Source organism: Centruroides vittatus, unplaced genomic scaffold (genome assembly GCF_030686945.1).
Source record: "Centruroides vittatus isolate TY-2023 unplaced genomic scaffold, ASM3068694v2 contig_10, whole genome shotgun sequence".
NCBI lineage: Eukaryota > Metazoa > Arthropoda > Arachnida > Scorpiones > Buthidae > Centruroides > Centruroides vittatus.
The window spans coordinates 646858-665636 of NW_027120658.1; the positions used below are offsets into that span (position 1 = coordinate 646858).

General features: G+C 33.4%; 1 protein-coding gene across 1 annotated transcript in view; it reads left to right on the forward strand.

Moving 5' to 3' along the window:
* LOC136969965 (tumor protein p53-inducible protein 11-like) overlaps positions 1-18779 on the forward strand; it is a 100790-nt gene that overhangs the window by 72171 nt on the left and 9840 nt on the right. The gene's annotated exons all lie outside the window — the stretch shown is intronic.

The window sequence follows — 18779 nt, forward strand, 5'->3', positions numbered from 1 at the left end:
GCCCGGTAAACCTTGGTATAATGTGATAAATATATTATTTGAGACTGTGAATTGTAAAATATAATTTCTGCACATCTAAAAACTTTATTAAATAGGCGAAAAGTTTTAATTTTTTGAATAATTTTATTTTTAATAAGAGAGTAAATGTTAAGGCCGAAAACGTGTATTTCGTATGCAAATATTCACAGAGGCGAGACTCAATGCGTGCGTATTGTGTATCGAGACGCATTACCCTACCGAATCTTGCAGATTTCCTAAGCTCTAGCAAAATCGATAAATATATTATATGTAATGCGTGTTATTGGAAAATGATGGGATACGCTTCTTTCTCCTATTGATACGTAAGCAAAGGGAAGCGATTTTTGTGACATATGACCTTTTATTGTTTCCTTCTCGGCGCGTGGGCGCACCAGAAAGTTTTTTCGAGTCTCCGGGTCTACGGGAAATTTATTAATTAATCTTTAATCATTCTACGTTGTTGTTATTATTATTTACTTAATTTTTTAAAAGGATTTAAAACTTTGAACATATTTAAATTTATAAATGTGTTTTAATGCACTGTACGTGACCTGTTATATGCATCTAGTATGTATAAGTAAATAACGCTTAAATATTCACGTATCGTTAATATTTTATTATTTAAATGTAAACGTCTTATTTGGATAAATAGTAAAAAATGTAATTAAATATTAATAATAATTTAAATATAAAAATAAATAATTTTTTTAAGTTATCCCATTAAAAATTGTTTTACTAAGTAGGCTCATGTAAATTTGATTATAATTAAGTTTAATATTTATAATAATATAATTATATTTTGACGTATTTAAAGAATTTTCCGAATAAACAAAATAATACATATAATGGATTACAGTTGGTTAACAAGCGACGAGCGGAGAAGAGTCAATTAACCGGGCGACAGTCCACTTCACATAAAAGAAGGGACGGAAAAAGGAATTTTCAGTCGAATAATAATAAAATTTTACGTTTCGATTTATTATTATTCAAAAGTTAAGCAATATTTTCATATAAATGTACTTTGTTTGGCGAGGAAGTGAATGAGAATAAGCGCGAGGAGGAATCGATAAGTCCGTCGCGCCTTCCATAAAAGTATTTAAAAATTTTATTATATTCGAATCGAAATGTGTAATTTAAAAATTATTTGTACGAAATTCGAATTAATATTCAATCCATTTGGATATAAAAATGAACGAAGACGTATTCCAGATGATTTTTTCTTCGAGTAGTAAATCGATTTAATGTGTTTCGTGCGGCTCTTTACCTCTGAGTTACGATAAACTTTATTATTCTTTTTATGAAGGATTTTCCAAGTGAATTTTTTAAATCGATATTAAAAAAGTTAATGTTAAATTATTAAGAATATCAAATGTTTCTCGATTTAGATTTCGTTAGGAAATAATAGAATCAATTTATTTCTAACGTAATTAAAGGAATAACGAAAAAAATTCGTTTACTTCGATTCTTCGTAATTAGTCGATATTAAAGAAATTTCTTATAAAATTCGCAAAGGAAAATCTGTATTTACCAACGAACCGGGTCGTTTATTAATTACGTTTGCATTATTCATAACTCTTTGGAATTTCAAAAGAAAATAAAAAGTAGAAATGTGGGAAATTTTCCTATTGGATTGTAAATAGAAGGAGTGGACGAAAGCGTGATTTGGAGAAAAATTCGATTGGATGTCAACGAGTTAACATTGGTTTATATGTTACATTCCTTTCCAGAAAATGAAATATTTCTAATCTTCTTCAGCTGTCAAAATCGAATCGATTGGATGGGGGGAGGAGGAGGATCAACGCGGATCGATTTCGAATCTGCCTAATTCTAGAGAAATTCTAATCCTACATTGTTTCGAAAAATATTATTTAAAAAATCTTCCTACTAAAAGTTTCTTTCGTAAATAATTTTTAAACTGATTAATTTAATTATACAAAATTCGGTTAAAAAAATTTAGCTATTTAATTGGATCGTTCGTTCGAATTTTATGATTTAAACAGTTGTTTCACATTTTCTGAGAAAACATAAGGAAGTTTAACACTATTAATTTAAAAAATATATATATTGTTTTCCCTCTTAGTCGTTTTTAATATTAATAAATATGATCAATTTAAGATTTACACGGAAATTATTTTGAAAATCTTACAATACGCGTCAACCTACAGAAAAATGAAATTCGTTTTTTAAAAAAGAGAATTATCAAAATGTTACAAAATTCCGGACGAAAGGTTGGTCTTTCCCGAACATTTGTGATATTTTATTGTTATTTTGACGAAATATGCGTTGTTGTTCTTAGTGATATAACGTGACATTAACGAAAAGGAAATAGACTTCCCGCTCGATAATAAGCCGGAGAAGGAAATAATGGACACTGGCAACAGAGTGGCATAAGGTACGGTTTGATTTGGAATTAATTGATTTTTCTCTTTTCCATTAGATTATGTAATAAGCTATAATCGATAGGAGCATTTTTAGCATGTAAAGTCGGGCGACTGGATGGTCGGCGAAGGAAATGAATTCGCGGGCAAAAATAATTATTTTAAGTATATAACTGGCGACGCAAATTATAAAATAGAAGAAAAAATGTGGCACTAACCCAAATACATTTATTCGCGTCGCGAGGAAGTTTGTCCAAAGTCGTTTGTTCCGTGCCAACTTTCCAGTCGAAATCTCCTTTCCTACGCAATGTTTGTACTCGTGGATCGAAGCGAAGTTCTGCTGTTAGAAAATACTCGCTAATATTAAAGTTTCCAGTTTCCTGTCATTGAGTTTGTTGTCAAAATTCAACCGTAATTATGAATATTCGTAATGGTTTTGAGGCCTTCTTCTCGAAAACTACGTAAGTTTTTCGATTCGAAAAAATTCAATGGAAAAATATTTTAAACTGTAATCGTTCTCAGTCTAGGAAATATTATAGCTTAAAATATTTTTTTAGATTTAAAAAGAATTAAGATTTATATTAGACACTTACCAACAGTCCGAACTGAAATTTTAGTATAATACTATAGAATTAATACAATAATTAGTATAAAACCGATAGTTTACATTAGATATTATAAAATTAATCAATATAACTAATATAATTACGAAAGAAACCAATAGAAAAACTATCAGCTAATTGATCGTTGTATTGTTAATTGAAGATCGATGCCATTTTTTTCGGATTAGGTTTTCACCTTTACTCCATTAAGCGTAAGTAAATAGCTCGAATTCTATGCCCATTCCAAAATAAACTCCGGTAAAATAAGGAACCGTAATTTTATTCGAATAAAATCATTAATTCTTCATTCTGTTTTCGGGGGTTTTGAGTAAACGCGATTGTTCACGTAATTTATATAACGGATAGGCCGTCATAAGTTTAATTTCGCGAAATTCTTGTCAATACGGTACTTTATAAACGAGGAAAAAATAAACGATCGCCGTTTAATTTCGGCGAGACTAAATATATAATCTCTCAGCTCATTTTATTCCGTTGGAATCCATTCGACGATCTCGGATTGAAATCGGTACGAAATATTTAATAATAATAAAGATGTGACTCAAATATGAAAATTCAAGTTTTTCAGATGAAATCTTCATAAAAACGCATTTAAAAGAGTTTGTTTTATAAAACTGTACTTACATTTTTGGCACTTAAAAAGGTTTACGGAATGTGGAATCGTAAGAAGGACAGTGGTTTTTCAAATTATAGAAAAATAATAGGATAAATCTAAAATTACGGATAGACCGGTATAACCAAGACGTTCTCGTCTTACAACCGTAATCACGAATTACGTTTGGTTTTCCCGTCGCAACGAAGCAAAAAATATACCCTTTCCACGTGTCTACATAATGTAAAAAAAGGGGAATAAACACGTCGTTAATATACAGTAAACAGCGGAAATTTACGCGGCCAGAAAGAAAATAATTTAGCAAAAACGTCACGAAAAAGTCGATACATATTTAAGATTTCTGCGAAAAATATTCGATAAGAAAATCTTTTATGAAAGTAAGAAAATTACAGAATACGAGAATAAATACTGCGGGTAAATGAAAAATATTGATTATCCGTAGAAAAACATCTCCGCGCCGTTTCTTAGTACTGTACGATTTTAACCCGTGGCATTTAGTGTTCAACATTTGGAACTTTGTTTGGCCCATTCCAAAATGCGACCAACTTTTCTATAACGTCGTACGAAACTCGGAACTTTAATGAAATATTTATCCAGAGAGAACCTTTCCCCAGACTAAATTCCGCTAATCGGACCTACCGTTTTGTCCACCAAATGCCGTAGTTTATAAAGACCAATGGTCTCTTTCTACTGCGGTTACCGAGGTAATTTTTAGCAGACGGCAAGACGTCTATCTTGTAATTCGCAGCCTTTTCTAGAGTAACGAACGTTACTTAGCCAGTGCCACTACCTGTTACGCTATCGACATTATCCGTTAATGAAGTTTACATTTATTAAAGGGATTCCGCTCAATGGATAGAAACTGTATGAAATATTATTAGTCTTTTCTTATTATATGTCCAATTTTTAATTACTAAAATTCGCTATATATACTCCCGGTCAAATAACATTGCCGACGTTTTCAGCGGAGTAAACGATCGGTTTCGACCCCTTCCTTTAATGAAAAAGTCAAACAGAATTCCATTTAAATCCAACTGGAAATTTAGGCCGATATTGTAAAATCTAGCAAAAATTTTAAGTAATTAATTTAATTACGATAAATTATACCTCTTAGTAAATAAAAGATAATTGTATATTTGTTAGAATCAAATGTCTGCGTAATTATATATTAGAAAGCAAATAAATTTAAAATAATCGAGGAAATAGAAACCATGCGGCCATTTAACAAGGTACAAATGAAAAATAACAGTAATAAACAATAAAGGAAATAATCTAATTTTAAAGTAATCGTCTTTATTGTTTAAACTAGTGTACGGGCCTCTTACCTCTACCTCGTTATTTATTTAACATTTATACTTGTTGCCTGTACCCTTAACACCACAATTTCTACAGAAAGATTCGTTCGAATCGAGTAATGCGTCTAGAAATTTTCTACTAATTACTTTAAGTTAAATGCATTTAAAATATTTTTGAGCAAAAATTACGGAGCCAAGAGTCATCCGGAATTTAAATATTGCAACAATAAAAATTATTTAGGGAATTTTCTATTTAATAAGCAGAGACGACTAACTTTTTCCCCATTGAATATTTTTTAATAGTAGACGAAGTTAACGGATGCTTTTAAACGCGTTACTTTGATTTCCGGCGCTACTTTTCATTATTGGTTCTTAAGGAATTCCCAGACGCTTTCTGGCCACTGTCCGAGAAACCCATGCTTTTACGCATGCTCGGAACGACTGGCCAGTTATATTTACTAATCTTTTACCAGCGACAAAATGTCGCGGCAGTCTTATCGCGTCCATCTGCCTCTAAACGGGTCCGTATTCGTTTTATTGTATTTTAATATAATTTTAATGGTGGTGCGGCTTTACGTTGCGGTTCGTGCTCTACTGTTGACCGATGACTGCATCGTGCTTATTGTTTCGATTATTAACTGAGTTTTCTTTAATTAATCCAGTTATAAATTGGTAACGCGAAAGAAAACGCGATTAGACTTTTAAAATTTTTAAATGGAGTTACGGATGACTGTAACACTTGTGTAGTGATGACGATTGATACGAATAGATGAGAATAGTTCGAATATTTATAATTAGATTCTGTATTGTTTTGTGTCTAAGTATTACGTTCTACCAACGACAATTTTCTTTTAAAATGTAAAATACAACTCTCCTCTTTATTTCTGTACGTCGAAAATAAGTTGGTGCATCATCTTTTTGTAGGTAAATGTAAAAAGACGTACAAAACTACATCTTTAACGCCGTAAATGTATTTTATTTATTTGTTTTTGGATAAAAAGAGAGAGAGAGAGAGAGACGTGCCCTCTGCCTTCCCGTATCTAACGAACGAACAAACACACCCCGTATAACGTAATAAATTATTAGTTTTAAAATAGAATATTACGTAAAATAATAATGTCAATGTATTATTTAATTTATAATTCTATTTTAAACCTAGTATAAAATTCGTTGGTTATATAATGATTAATAACTCATTACGTCGCTCTGTTTATTAATTTAGATAGTAATTACTGTAAATACGTTGTGATACGATTTAAAATTTATGTTATATATACTTATGCGTAACAATTTAATTATAGACTATGATTTTATGGATAGGATTACTATAAACACGCTGCGATAAGGATACTTCTCTTTGTAGTTTAAATTTAAACCACTTCATTACATTTGACTAGATTAATGTATTTACAATAAGAATAATTTAGGGCTTATTTTGCCCGGAGTAACAAGCTATTCTTTGTAAATAATATATATGAATGGCGATTTGATAGAATGGTTTAAACGTCAAAATTTTTTCGATCACTTTTGAATACATTTACATATCGTTGATTCGTAAAAATTTAATTTATACGTGAATATCTTAAGCTAAATTCAGAATTGTTATTAGAATTATTCAGTTAAACACTGTACAATATATATACAGTGAGAGAAAATTTCATGTAAAAATGATGCTTCCATTATTAAATCTCTAATCAGACATCCCCTATTTTATAAATTGATACGGACCCCTAGCCAGATTAAATTACTGGGGAATTATATTAATAAATGAAGAGAGAGCTGAAAAAATTGTACTGTATATACTATAATAGGCCCGTATTAGTAGGACTGCTTACACGAATATCTTCGACTTTATCCTTGCCGCTTTTTTTCAAACTCGGCGTGGGTGATTATTAATTCAATCTGTAAAAATAGGTTTACATGATTCGATGACACCAGGAACACGAGTTGGAACTACGATAAAAACCTAAGACGTAAACACGACACAAAGGCAAGGAAATTGTGGCGAATGAATGGTATTTTTCTTTTCCAGCCAGCACCATTAGCCCCTGTAGTAGGTTAAGTTCTATGATGAAAGATAGAGCAGCATTATATAATATATGCTTTAAGATGAGACTGTTATATTTTTTAGAGGGCTTAGCTACTTCTTAGCCCACTTTAGCTGCGGTAGTGAATTAGTACAGTCGAAGTTTGACTTAGCATCACCATTCATTTGTCTCTGAAATTAGTAATAAATGGAGTGCAGTGCCGAACTGCATCAGAAAGAATACGAAGTAAGATAACTGTATTCATTATGGCTTACTTAAGATTTTCCATTGTTTCTAATTGTTTGCAAGATTAAAAATTCCAGCAATTAGTTGCGGAACTTTCCCAGCAAAACACTTAAAAATGTGTGAGGTGTAAAGTCCCATCTGTTGTCATATTTTATTTAAAAAAGCTTTTACTTTCCCGACTGTTACGTATACATAAGAATGGAAAGTATTGGAATCGTGTCATATTTCATCCTCCGAGTTTTTTGCAGATCTCCACATTTTGGGACCTCCTGAACTAAAAAGTAAAAAGGAAAAATGGAAAAAATTCCGTGTATGTATGTGTTGGCATCTATTTCGTTTAATATCTCACGATGGGATTAAGATTAAAAAACAAAATTTGGCCCGGTAGCCTGTGTATAACACAGGCTACCGGGGCATCGATACTATTAAAGTTTGGTGGTTAAAGGTGAAAAGCGAGTGAAAATATAGAGGGTGGTCACGTGTTATATCTCGCATGGGTTGGACTTAATGAAGATTTTACTTGTTGTTAGCATTTCGTTATTTTTCTATAAAACTCACCTCTGTCCTGAAAATTAAGATTTTGCCTCTTTATAATAATTAAAAATATAAAAAGCTTTTATAGTAAAATCTTGTAATAGATGGCGCCACACACAATTTTATTTATTTATTTATTAATAATATAAAAGTTATTTTTAAAATAAAATCTCATAACAACCGGAAAAGTTATTCGACTCATTGCTAGATTTTTTATATTATTAATTATTATAAAATAGCAAAAAGCTTAATTTTGAGAGTAGAGACGACTTTAATAAAAAAAATAAGCCTAAATATAAATACTAATGCCTGACGAACTCAAACAGTGCTAGAAGCAGCAAACAATCCATGTTAGGTAAGTTACTTTATATAAGTAACGAGATACGAAAGGATTTAAGTCGAAAATCACATGACGTTGACGACGAAACTGTCGTTTGTAATGCAAAATCATAATTCAGTAATTGAGATACCAAAGGGTTCTTTATTTGATATTTATACGAAATTCGTAAAGTCAATGAATGATCCGTTCTCGAGTAATTATTGACTCTACGAAGACGGCATTATTTCGGAGACCTCTATATCGAAGTTCGGCTTTTTTTTATTTGTTAAAACGCCATCAAAGAGCGTGACAAATAAAGCGTAAATCAGGAATGCGATCTAAATCGATTAACGCGATTAATCGACTCATTGTAAGTTATACGAGGCCTGCGCTACTGGATTCACCAACTTGGCTAAGAGACGGAGAGCTTCGTCCCAACTAGGGGCCCAGTCTTAACTACTATCGATAATATCCAAGTTTCGGTATCCAATAGTAACGGGAGAGTTTCGTTGCATATTCGAAGTAATAGCACGCGTAAATACATTGTATGTTGGTCTCTTAGGCTGTGACGTGCGCTTTGAAGTTCGAATATTCCACGTAAGCCTTCCGTTACTGTTGGATACCGAAACTTGGATATTATCGAAAGTTGCTAAGACTCGGTTCCCTAACTTACTATCCATGATTAGTAATATGTAATTACAGTAGAATCTCGTTTTTAACGGATTGCGGAACAACAGATTTTTTTCCAGGTGTCGCCAAATTATTGTAATTTTACCTCCTTTTAGCGGATCTGTAACTCGGAATAACGATTTTTTTAGTCTCTATCTAGAGTTCAATAATGCACTTGTTAGGCTATATCTGGGAAATGTACTGTAAAATTAAAGAATTGTACGAAGAGCGTCAACAGGTTGATACGATTGAGGAGGAGCCACCTGTTGAACATTCCGACGCCGATCCGAGTGTAGTGATGAAATTTAGCCAGGTTATGGAGTCTTTCCAAGTAGTAAAGACTTTCCTGACGAGTTTCGGCATAAACGAACAAGCCGTACATGATATTGCTAATATCGATCGGTTGCTGTATTCAATAGGCAGGAAAGCGGCATCAAAACAAACGAAAATGGACGAGTTTTTTTTTTTAACAAACCGTGAAGTCAAGTATTCGTATGAGCATACGTAATTTGCCTTTTTGTGTACAGTTTCCGTCAGCTTTGTTGTACACACGTACGGCATAATATACGATCTTGTAGCATGTGTTTATATAGAATAAAGAATAGAGATCTCAAGAGACTGAATAATTTAAAGTACAGGTATTTCTTCTTCTACGTTATTGAAAAATTTCCGTTAGAAATTTTTTCAAATAACGGACGATTTTTGGCGGTTCGAGCGATCTGATAAAACGAGATTCTAGCAGTTATGGAATCTTGAACAGATTCAAACTTGGATCCCTCACGGCGGATATCTTACCGATATAATAAGAAAAACAGTAGAAAAAGAGCTCATATTTTGATAACTATTAAATCCTAAACAATACTGAATATGGATTATGTTAGGGCGTTTTAATTTGTGCAATTCTCTCCCTCGATATAACAAGTTCTAGTTCACAAGAAAGTCCAAAGCGGGCAAAGGAATAATATATAAGTAACTAAGGACAAGAAGCACGTATCAAAATACTGAATATTAATTATTTTGATACGTGCTTCTTATTTAGAACTTCACCCTACAGAAATGAATTTTATAAAACGTAAATTGAGATATTACATTAAATTTTTTTTTCAAATTTAAATCTAAAATTCAATTCTATTTTATTGGAAAAAATAATAATAAATTTCAATAAGACAAACTTACAAGATTTAATCGATGGAAGGAAACATTTCCAACAAGCGAAAGATCTTGCATCCTCCGAGTATAGTAAATTAATATAGTGCCAAACTGTATCTTACTAAAGGTTATCCCCGGAGACGATAATCCGTAAATGAATCAATCTAGAACTTCGGACCACAAATTAGTGACGAAATGATGAATTTGACAAATATTAGGCTTTTGGAAGGGACGATAAAAAGTAAACAAGCATTACTTTTAACTATTAATATCGTTTATATATTATTTATCGGTTGATTTATCGCTCTCTAAGCAAAAGTAAATGAATAAAATACATACTCAGGAAATGAATATATCCCAATTGACCATAAAAAATCAAACGAAAATACGACATTTATTATTCTGAATAATAAACTTGCAGCGATTCTGTTCTTTTACTCTCCCTGCTGTTATGTATACATAACAAGGGAAAATATTGGAATCGTGTCATATTTCACCTTCTGAGTTTTTTGCAAATCTCCACGTTTTTAGACCTCCTGAATCCACCAAAAAAGTAAAAAATCTAGCAACGAGTTGCGAAAATTTCACGGTTGTTATAACATTTTATTTTAAAAATAATTGCCATATTATTAAATAAAATAAATAAAATTGTATGTGGTGTCACGTGTTATGAGGATTTTTATTAAAAACTTTCTATATTTTTAATTATTATACAATGGCAAAAAGCTTAATTTTGAGGTTAGGGATGAGTTTTATAAAAAAAAAAAATTGTAAATGTCTAACCCTACTCGAGTAAAGTCTTCATTAAGTTTAACCCTACTCGCGATCCTCTCTATTTCCCCATTCCCTCGACCTTTAACCGCCAAAATTTACTAGCATTAATGCCTCTTATACACAAGATACCATACCAAATTTCGTTTCTTCATCCCCATGCTGCGATATTAAGCGAAATAGACGCCCAACACACATTTACATCCACGGAATTTTTTTGCCACATTATTTTTTAGTTTTCTGGGTTTAGGGGTTTCAAAACATGGAGATTTGCAAAACACTCGGAGGGTCAAATCTGATACGATTTCCATACTTTCCCGTGTTATATACTCATAACAGCGGGGAAAGTAAAACGGGATAAATTTCCTTGTGTATGGGCATCTATTTCGCTTAATATCTCAGGATGGGATAATGATTAAGAAACGAAATCTGTTTGTTTTGTTAGTTACAGCAACGCGACACTTGGGCCGGAGATGCCTTCCGGGAGGTCTTTTAAGAATAACTGGCCCATACTTAGGCGTTATAGATGTGGAAAAATCCCGGAAAACTCAACGTGGCCAGCCCGTCACCGCCAGGCGCAAACCCACGACCGAACTACCAGTGTTCGGGAAACGGAACTGCATAACCACTGATGGGCCGAAACGAAATTTGACAGGATGGTTTGCGTATTGTGGGGATTGATTCTATTAAATTTTTCAGGTTAAAGTCGGGGAGGTGGGGAGATAGAAGAGTGTCGCGTGTCGTATCTCGAATGTGGTCGGACTTAATGAATATTTAACTCGTTATTAGTACTTACATTTTTCTATAAAACTCATCCCTACCCTCAAAATTAAGCTCTCTTGTCACTTTATAATAATTAATAATACAAAGTTTATTTTTAACAAAATCTCGTAATAGATGGCATCACACAGAATTTTCTTTATTATGAATAATAAAATAAAAGCTATTTCTTCAATAAAATTTCACAATAGCCTGGAAAGTACGCAACTCGTTGCTGGATTTTCTAAAATTATTCCACTAAATACCGTTTGTAAGTTTATTTTATAAATTTTATATGCACTTTAGTTATTAACAAATTTACTCATTAATATTTTTAATATTTTTTCCTGGAAAAAATAAATTCTATTGTATTACTATAGTTAGCGTTTGTTACGGAGACCTCCCTAAATGGCACGACTCCAGTAAAGCGCTAACGAATATTTGTAAACTGATGTTCTCCGTAAATATTAAATAGAGAATCCTTCTTATCTGCGAATTACTAAACATACGATTTCGCATTACGTCTAGCTTCGACTTAGCACCGCACTCGATTTAGTGGCAATTTCGGATGCTATAAAAGTCTGACTGTAATTACAAATAAATAGAAAAAGCTTTTAATTGCAATTAGTAATTATTGTAAATAAATACTGTAAATTCCACTTCGAGGTAATTCGATATAGACGAAGTTGTTTGTAGAACATGGTTAATTAATGATATTTTTTTCAAAATGAATACTTCGTTATTCCGACATTGGTTTATTTTTTGCTAAAAATTAAGTTGTTTCGCAGATATATCGATTTTTGCATCTTTCATCTTTTATTCTCAAAATTGATTTTCTTTGGAATGAAACGAAAGTCACGGAAATAAATTTCGATAAACAGGAAAGATTGAGAAAAGACGGGTAACTATGATAAAATTTCAATATCTTCATCAAATGTAACCGTCGTATACATTTATCGTTTTTAATGGATAAATATCTGATCGTCTTTTAAAGCTGAACTCTTCTTTCAAAAGTAATTATAATATTCTTCATTAGAAATAAAATAATTGCTTTATACTTGTAGTATGACACTTAACATAATGTAATCTATATTAAATTATAGTCAAAACCTCGATGTAGCGTCATTGTAGTAATGGGCTAACGAATACGCGAGATCGGATCTTCTTGCAAATGATTAAGTAGACATCCTTCGATATCCACGATTTACTAAGTGTACGTTGTTGCGTTACAAAGAATATTATCTCCAAATCACGCGACTTTCAAAGACTCGAACTGTAATTTATATAATTCGTATCACTCGGGTATTTCCGTTTAGCACCGCGCTCGATTTTGCGCAAAGTTTAGAGAGAATAAAACGGCGTTTGACCGAATATCGAAATTACGATTTAAGCATTGAAATTTGCATTGAAATCCGCTCTCTCGATGGCATTTATTATTATTATTTTCGTTTTATAATTTAGTAGAGGGTAGCTAAAACAAAACCCGGTGACCGGATCGATACCGAAATACAGTAAATCGTGCAACACAATTATAAACTTACCTAGAATTTAGCCAATAAATAATAAATGCACAAAATGTATTATATATTAAAGCGCAGGGGAAATGTGTCGAGGACGACGTACCCATGTCCGACCTACAATACAGTCGACATCCATTCGTACGCCCGGCTATTTGTCGGTATTAATAACGCCGGTTTGAAATTATTTCCTAATAGGATTGCCTAATCACGTTAGTTGACATTACTTAATATTGTTTTAATTTGTACAATTCTTTATTAAACTACAAATTATTTATTATGTAAGTGCCATTTTGCAAACTAGATGTAAAATTCTAAATGGCATTCGTCGTGGCCAAAATGCAGATGGGTTACTAATTTTTCCGTAAGGTGCGAAAGTACTTGGCAGCGAAGACGATCCGTACGCCGGTATTGGAAAATGGTCAAAATGAATATAAATCTGGCAAATTTACCGCTGGAGCAATAAATATAATTCTTTCAAATATCTAATGAAAAGATATCACGGAATTATATATGGGAATGAAATGCCATCCGTCCGTTAAGAATAGGTGGCCGGTGCAATTCTTTAAAGTAAGTTTTATCAACGAATCTTCTTAAATTAATAGTAGTCCATTCCTTTCTGTCTTCTAATGACAAATCGATTGTTAAACGTAAAATATTTCCCATGGTCAAAAAATAATATTCTTCGTAATGCGCTCGTTACGTAGCTAATAGTTTTCGTTAGAAAGAAGAAAAATAAAGACATTTTTGACGGAATTTACAAAAGTAAACGCAAAAGAAACCGAATTCTTTATATAAAATTTTTCGAAAAAATCCATGTCTGGCAATTTTGCAAAATAAGAATCCTAAACATCCATTTTTCTGAATAAAAAATGAACCGGTAAGATAATCGATGGAAAAATAATGGGAAAAAAACGATATTTGTTGTAGAGATGTGGCTAATAAGCGAAATCAAGTTTACGCAAAAACAGACCCACTATCGATAAATCTCTTTCCGATAAGTTTTTCCAATTTTCTCTACGTACCGCGTTAATTACACAATGCGGCAAAATATGTAAAAAAGTTTTATTATAAGGAAAATTACCCAATGCCATATTATTATTATTATTATTATTATTATTATACAAAATGTATAATAATATTTTGTATTGAATCCCGGTGTGTAAAGATTGATTATTATTATTATTATTATTTTATGAAGACAAACTTTAGGTTTGTTTGAAACGTTTTTCTGTATTTCGGAAGTTTTGTCGCTATCTCTTCTTTTCGCGGAAGTAGAGTATTTAAATTATAAGTTAGATCGAGATAACACAGGGTATTGAGAAAGTCACAGTGCACTTATAATTTATTAACAGATAAGTTTCAATATAGAATACAGGAGATAAATACGAATGACAATTATAAACGTCGAAAATGACTCCCGTTACCCTGAATACAGGTTGGATTCTTCTTACTTTGTTTCTAAACATCGCCATCAGTTGGTTGCTTGAAAGACTGAGTGAATGCTGTTATCGCTGCTTTCGAGTCACTCAGCGTGAGCGGATGATCTCGATACTCTGCAGATTTTGCTGCTTCCGTAGATAAAAGTCTGGTGGATTTAGAACTGGAGAGCCTGGAGGCCACACGTCTTTCGAAATAATGCGGAAATATGATTAGAAAGTCCACAGTGACTTTCCAAACATCCTTATAAAGATATGTTTTAATTATATCGTCAATCTTTAACGTTATAGCTTTCTCTTATTAAAACAATATCGATTTATATTTTTCCATTTGTTAAAATATCGAAAAATTACGTTTTCGAGACTGTTCGTAAGGCACGTTCATTTTCCGTTTCGATTAAAAAATTACTTTTAATAATTAAGCAAAATAAATTTGCGTGTGGTGCCATCTGTTAGTAGATTTTGTTATTAAACATTTTATATTTTTAATTGCTATAAAATGGTAAAAAGCTTAATTTTGAGGGTAGGGACGAGTTTTATAAAAAGTGAATATGAACATTTTATTCGTTATTAAGTCCTATCCTACTCGAAATACGACACACGACACTCCTTTATCTCCTCACCCTCTCGATCTTTATCCACCAAAATTTAATAGCAACAATTCCCCTTATATACAAATAATTGTGCCAAATTTCGTTTCTTAATCTTTATCCGTGCTGAGATATTAAGCAAAATAGCCGCCAACACACACACACACTCCAAGTATCAAATTTGATATGATTCCAACACTTTTCCTTGCTATTGACACATAGCCGGGAAAGTAAAAATAAGAATGCTTTGTATAACAAATTTCCCACCCGGATTTTGTTTGTTTAAGCGAAATTAAGCTAGTAAAATATTAATCAATCTCCGTTTAAACTTTAGAAAATCGCCGGGCAAAACGATAATTGATTAGAGTAAGGAAATTATAAGCGCCGTAATTAAATTTATTCTCTTATCGATTTCGCATTTCTTTCGTCCCAGAGAAATGTCCAAAACCCAAAAACAGATACATTTTCGGGGTAGCGGCGGCGCTTCCCTACTCCCCTCCCGCGGCTAAACGTCACCAGATTACGTCGATTATCTCCGGAACCGGAACTGGTAAAAGCCAGAAGACGTTAATAAAGTATTAAAGTACAATTGCATAAAATCGGAAATCTTCCCTTAGTGCAATTTTAGAATAGGCGCCAGGATTTTCTAGAAAAGCCGTAAAAACAATTGGTGATACGGCCTTTTACTTACGGCACCCGAATAAGATGACGTAGTGGTCTTTGGCGATTTTTCTGCGTACCGAAGAATAACCCGGGGGGATTTTCGGGTTTGGTCGGCGGGCGGATAACTGGAAGGATCCCGGGCGAAGGCGTATTTTAAAAGGACGTGTGGCTGCGTGTGGAATGAGTGAGATCGAATGTTCGCTGCATCATTTTACTGTAAGAGTGACGATTTCTTAAAATGCCGTTGTTTGGTTATTCCATTAAAAGAGAAGGGGCACGGCGCGTGCTTTTTCTTTTGTAGCAGCCGACAGACGGGATGCACTCCAAATACATTTAGTAATTTCTGCCGGCCAGTCTCTAAGCTCGGACGAAATGGAAGAAGAAACGGCCGGGTCGGCTTCGGCCGCCTCCGAAGAAGCCAACCGAGTGTCTCCGATTAAGACTTCTTTAACTCACAGATTTTTTCACCCCCCCAAGTTGGAGAGGTAAGAGAAATTCCTCCTCCTTCCTTACGCTAAAAACAACCAACTTTTCTTCATTTTCCCACCGCCTTTTAAAGCCGACAATAAACGATTCGGCGGTGCCCGGGCTCCATTCTTTCGTTAAATGTCAATAGATATTTATCCCTACGCTTCTTAATTAATACCTTAGGCCGTGACGTAAGACGTATTAGTTATTGCCATTGGCAGGGAGTAATTCGCGGCTGCGCCCGTCGGGTAATTTTTAAATTAGTATAATTAGCCAATTGATTAGTTTAAAAGTAGGTAAAATTTGAAATATTTCCGTAAAAAGCTAAATAATTTTCCGTAGAAGGAGCGGGTCTGGTCTACGATCCGTCTTTTCTATTTATAAAAGACGTGGACGATCCGATTGACGATTTCGTTTCTACCCGAAAATAGAAATGGATTTTCCTACGAATTTACTAAACGACGACGGAAATACTTTCTACATTGGTCGTTAGACTTTCGCGCATCCGATTCTTTACTTCTCTACAAAATTTTACATTAATTACTAATTTCCCATTCGTTCCGATTTAATTGAAATCTTTATTTGATAAACGAATAAAGAATTTAAATCTACGGAATTATATATTCCTGGCGGTCGAATAATATAAATTATAAAATAGCGTAATCGAAAAATATAATTATCAGAAAGAGGAAACGATAAAATATATATTTCGATTTATTTTCATACCGAAAAATTGAATTCCGGAGAGAAAATGAAACGTGCGCGTCACTTTTCCCCGTCCTTTACGGTGGAAAAATATCGTACACCCGAATATTTTACGCAATTCCTTTTATTTAAATCGAACCACACCCGTTTAAATGGCCGAAGGATATTTGTTTCCCGAAGGTACGAATACGGGCATTCCCTAGATTTGTCTTTAAATATACAAAAACGCATTTCGGAAAACCAATTTTATTTGGCTTAAAATTACGAGACGACCAATAACACTGGTTTACTTATAAAATTCCGACTTAGATGTGGCACAGTTTGAGGCTGCCGACTCCAGATACGTAATGGGAAATATAGTACCTGCCAATAGTTCACCAACTTCGTCACACGTAACAAAGTGTCTAAGTACTTAAGCGGGCAAGGACTTTCTCTTTGATTTTCCGAAATAGGTGCAATCGGTAGTGTTAGGCCAAGAAGACACATGTGTAGAATTGTGTGGTAGAAAACTGAATCAGAAATCAGCTTTCGGTTCAGTTTGTTTTACGCTTTTATGCCAGAACATACATACGTAAAAATTCTGGTCGAATAGGAAACACCACTTCCACTAACTGTGCTAATTTTATTAATTTTTTCCTCTCATATTCATTTTTTCTCCGCTTCCTCTGCTATAATTTAGAAAATGCAAATTAATAGACTTGTATTCCGAATTGAAATAAAGAACGTGTGATCTAAATACTATATATCGATTCTACTAGACCTACCTGTTGTTTGAAATTTTGGATCTATAGCCATCCATAAACGTTGTTTAAATACAGTGTCTTTATACATGACACTGATGTGGTCGAACGGATTCCTCTATTTCATTTATTTTTCAGTTTTTCGAGATCGTCACAATTGTAGGATTCACCCTCGTTGCCGCCATTGAGACGTCACAAAAAAGACCTCTTTATTGGAGGAATTTTGGCGTAAAAAGTAAAGACATTCTCTACTCTTTTTTCAGTTATGTTTCAGCCAAAATTTCAGAAAAATTTTTACGTTTTCTGTTTTATGCTAGATCTTACGCCGAATTTTATGCATGTGTGTTCCTGGCATTAACTCTGTAAAAGACCGTAGACAAAGTCTCGACCAGTACCTCGTTACAAACTTTCTTGGCAACTGCATCGGAAAATGCGCACCAATTGGCGTTCGTGTTGTAAAAGTTCGGATGATGATCGGAATGAATTTTTATACCACGAACGGCGTGAGGGATGCTCGGTGTGCATTTTCTGATCAAGTCGGCCGGAGTGAAAGGCTTACACCCGGTTTCGTGGCCCGACAACCTAATCGTCACTACCTGTATTTGTGGGGACATTCGAATCTTCGTTGCTGGAACCTGCAGATTTGCTGAAAATAGGGACAGGTATTTTATTAGCCAGTAATGGGTCTTCCGGCAGAGAGTAAGTTAAGGTATCGGGCGGAATGTCTCGACTCTTTATCCAAGCCTAATTCATTCATGTACAAAAATAGCAGTATCGACACGGCTTTGTTGATCTGGTCACACCATTCAAATTTTTTTGAATCCCAATAGGGTGGTCAGAAATCTCCATCAAGGAGAAACCCGATGCGATGGAAAAAATGGATACGATTTTCAGGTTCGGCACCCCCGAATAATAAGTCCCGAAGTCGGCAAACTCCATGTCGACCAGTGTAATTTGCCATCTTAAAATAGTTTTAAAATCTGCGTTTGGATTTCAAATTTCCATCGTAAATTATTTACAATGGAGAGGCTAAATCATTCAATTATTTATTAGTCATATAGGTGAAAGTAAGTTAAAAATAATTCTTCCGACCGAGAGTCGTATTCAACGTAAAAATAGTAAATAATATAAAGGAAAACTTAATATTTTAGTAGGCAAAAATACCCGTAAAATTATTAAAACCGGTTCATTTAAGTGGACTGGAGAAGACGACGTTGGGATTTACTTAATCCCGCCAAAAAATTTCATTTTAGTGGCAG